The sequence below is a fragment of the Arachis hypogaea genome, chromosome 9 (genome assembly GCF_003086295.3).
Source record: "Arachis hypogaea cultivar Tifrunner chromosome 9, arahy.Tifrunner.gnm2.J5K5, whole genome shotgun sequence".
In the NCBI taxonomy this organism is placed as follows: domain Eukaryota; kingdom Viridiplantae; phylum Streptophyta; class Magnoliopsida; order Fabales; family Fabaceae; genus Arachis; species Arachis hypogaea.
The window spans coordinates 60,901,582-60,905,461 of record NC_092044.1 but is presented as its reverse complement, the minus strand read 5'-3'; the positions used below and the strand labels follow the sequence as shown (position 1 = coordinate 60,905,461).

Here is a 3,880-nt window from a genome sequence, read left to right as displayed (position 1 = left end):
ATTTCTCCATGAAGGATTATAGGTGTTTCCATAGGGTTCTCCTATGTAATTCACCTCTTCCATTGATGGGTTCTCAGGATCATAAGCTTCTTCTTCAGATGAAGCGTCCTTAGTACTGCCTGGTGCAGCTTGCATTCCAGACAGACTTTGAGAAATCATATTGACTTGCTGAGTCAATATTTTGTTTTGAGCCAATATGGCATTCAGAGTATCAATCTCAAAAACTCCTTTCTTCTGATTCGTCCCATTGTTCGCAGGATTCCTTTCAGAAGTGTACATGAATTGGTTATTTGCAACCATTTCAATGAGTTCTTGAGCTTCTGCAGGCGTCTTCTTCAGATGAAGAGATCCTCCAGCAGAGCTGTCCAATGACATCTTGGACAGTTCGGACAAACCATCATAGAAGATACCTATGATGCTCCATTCAGAAAGCATGTCAGAAGGACACTTTCTAATCAATTGTTTGTATCTTTCCCAAGCTTCATAGAGAGATTCACCTTCCTTCTGTCTGAAGGTTTAGACTTCCACTCTAAGCTTACTCAATTTTTGAGGTGGAAAGAACTTTGCCAAGAAGGCATTGACTAGCTTTTCCCAAGAGTTCAGGCTTTCTTTAGGTTGTGAGTCCAACCATATCCTAGCTCTGTCTCTTACAGCAAAAGGGAATAGCATAAGTCTGTAGACCTCAGGGTCAACCCCATTGGTCTTGACAGTGTCACAGATTTGCAAGAATTCAGCTAAAAACTGATGAGGATCTTCCAATGGAAGTCCATGGAACTTGCAATTCTGTTGCATTAGAGAAACTAATTGAGGCTTAAGCTCAAAGTTGTTTGCTCCAATGGCAGGGATAGAGATGCTTCTCCCATAGAAGTCAGGAGTAGGTGCAGTAAAGTCACCCAACACCTTCCTTGCATTGTTGGCATTGTTGTTGTTTTCGGCTGCCATGTCTTCTTCTTGTTTGAAGATTTCTATTAGGTCCTCTACAGAGTGTAGTGCTTTAGCTTCTCTTAGCTTTTGCTTCAAGGTCCTTTCAGGTTCAGGGTCAGCCTCAACAAGAATGCTTTTGTCTTTGCTCCTACTCATATGAAAGAGAAGAGAACAAGAAAATATGGAATCTTCTATGTCACAGTATAAAGATTCCTTGAGATGTCAGAGGAAAAGAAGAATAGAAGGAGGAGGTAGAAGAAGAAGAATTCAAACTTATCAAGAGAGATAGAGATCGAATTGTTGATAGTGGAGGAGTGTTAGTCCTTAAATAGAAGGATGTGAGAAGAGGGGAAGAATTTTCGAAAATAAATTAAAAGATTTTGAAGAAATTTTGAAAAATTGAAGAATGATTTTCGAAAATTAAAGTTGGAAAAGAAATAAAGTGATTTTTGAAAAAGATTTTGAAATTAGAAATCAAAAAGATTGAAAATTATTTGGAAAAAGATGTGATTAAGAAGATATGATTGAAGAGTTATGGTTTTAAAAGGATATGATTGAAAAGATATGATTGAGAAACAATTTAAAAACATTTGATTTTTAAAATTAATGACTTGGCTAACAAGAAATTTAAAGGATATGATTCAAACATTAAACCTTTCTTAACAGAAAAGGCAACATACTTGAAATGTTGAATCAAATCATTAATTGTAGGCAAGTATTTTTGAGAATGGAAAGAAATTGATTTTGAAAATATATGATTGAAAAGATATGGTTTGAAAAAGATTTGATTTTGAAAAATTATGAAAACTTGAAAAAAAATTTGAATTAAAAACAAAATCTTCCCTCTTGTATCATCCTGGCGTTAAACGCCCAGAATGGTATCCATTCTGGCGTTTAACGCCCAAAATGCTACCCTTTTGGGCGTTAAACGCCCAGCCAGGTACCCTAGCTGGCGTTTAAACGCCAGTTTTCCTTCTTCACTAGTCGTTTTGAACGCCCAGCTTTTTCTGTGTAATTCCTCTGCTGCATGCTCTGAATCTTCAATTCTCTATATTATTGACATGAAAAGACACAAATTAAAAATTTTTTTTGAATTTTTAATGATGAGGAATAATCAAAATGCCACTAAGATCAAATAAACAATGCATGCAAGACACCAAACTTAGAAGTTTGTATACTATTGACACTAACAAATTGAGAATGTATATGAGAAACAACAAAACACTCAAGACAAGAGAACTTAAAAAGCAGAGCAAGGAAATCATCAAGAACAACTTGAAGATCAATGAAGAACATAATGCATGTAATTTTCAAAAATTAGAAGAATAAAGATATGCAATTGACACTAAACTTAAAATTAGACACTAGACTCAAACAAGAAACATAAAAATATTTTTGATTTTAAGATTTTATAATTTTTTTTGTGCTTTTTCAAAAATTGAGTGGAAAAGAAAAACAAGGGTTCAAAATTCTTAGTTAGAATTCCAGGAATCATTGCAATGCTAGTCTAAGACTCCGGTCCAGGAATTAGACATGGCTTCACAGCCAGCCAAGCTTTCAGTGAAAGCTCTGGTCCAAAACACTAGACATGGCCAATGGCCAGCCAAGCTTTAGTAGATCATTGCTCACAACAGCAAAATTGATAGAAATCAACAAGCTCTTATGATGATAAGTTGAAACCTCGGTCCAAAAGATTAGACATGGCTTCACAGCCAGCCATACTTCAACAAATCAACATGAAACTCTAGAATCCATTCTTAAAAGCTCTGAATAACAAAATAGAAATATTTTTTTGTATTTTTGAAAAATTTTTGAAAAGTAAAAAGCTTAAACATAAAATAAAATTACCTAATCTAAGCAACAAGATGAACCGTCAGCTGTCCAAACTCGAACAATCCCCGGCAACGGCGCCAAAAACTTGGTGCACGAAATTGTGATCATCAATGGTGCCTTCAACATGGTACGCTCAATTGCAATCTCAACTCTTTATCACAACTTCGCACAACTAACCAGCAAGTGCACTGGGTTGTCCAAGTAATAAACCTTACACGAGTAAGGGTTGATTGATGAGAGAACTTTTCGTGTGGTATAGAATTTTTCTCAAATGAATGAATTCTCGTTGTAAGTATAGTTCTACACCAACAAAGAGTCCTCACATGCAAAAATATTGAGTTGTCACATGTACAAACCCCAATGAAAATTAACCGAAGTATTAAGACTCTAGGTCGTCTCACGAGGAATTGCAATGAAGTGTATGCTTATTGGCTATGAGGGGTATAGGGGGTTTTGGTTGATTAGAGGGGCAATAAAATAAAGAGGCAAGACAAGTAAATTGAGCAAGTAATTAAAGAAAGCAAGTAATAAAGAGAGACATTCATGGCAATGGATTGAGATCATAGGCTTTCTATCCTAGTCATGCATGATTAATTCATCTTATTTAGTCAACTCCAACAAATAGGGAGAAAGTCAAACAAGATTAATCAATCATGTTACAAATATAAACAAGAATTTATCTCATTACGTCAACTCCAACAAATAGGGAGAAAGTCTAACGAGACTAGCTAATCTCAATCCAAAAGTCCTAACCAACTTACTAATTAAACTAGCAAAAGATTAGCGTCAATGGAAATAATATTCCATAAGTCCTAATCAACTCACTAATTAAATTAGCAAAAGATTAGCGTCAATGGAAACAATACTAGCTAACAACTCTAGATCACCAACATAAGTTGGGTTTTCATGACTCAAGATTGCCCAATCACTCTTTCCAAGCCAAGAATGCTCAAAATCTACTCTAAGGTCCAACCAAGCATTTTGTCAAACACTTGGTGGGTACAGATGGAAAGCATGGTAAATGAGCAAGAATGTAAAATCTACCAACTACCAATTGCAAGAAAAGTAAATCCACAATTCAAATCAACAATAAAAGAACAACAAACATTAAATTGCATTAAAA

At 35.3% G+C, this 3,880-nt stretch overlaps 1 non-coding gene across 1 annotated transcript; it reads left to right on the top strand.

Annotated features, from left to right (window-relative positions):
- The first annotated feature begins 429 nt into the window (after positions 1-429).
- LOC112713296 (small nucleolar RNA R71) lies at positions 430-537 on the top strand. The gene has a single exon (XR_003158269.1). It is a non-coding gene; the product is annotated as a small nucleolar RNA R71 (small nucleolar RNA).
- The last annotated feature ends 3,343 nt before the right edge of the window (positions 538-3,880 follow it).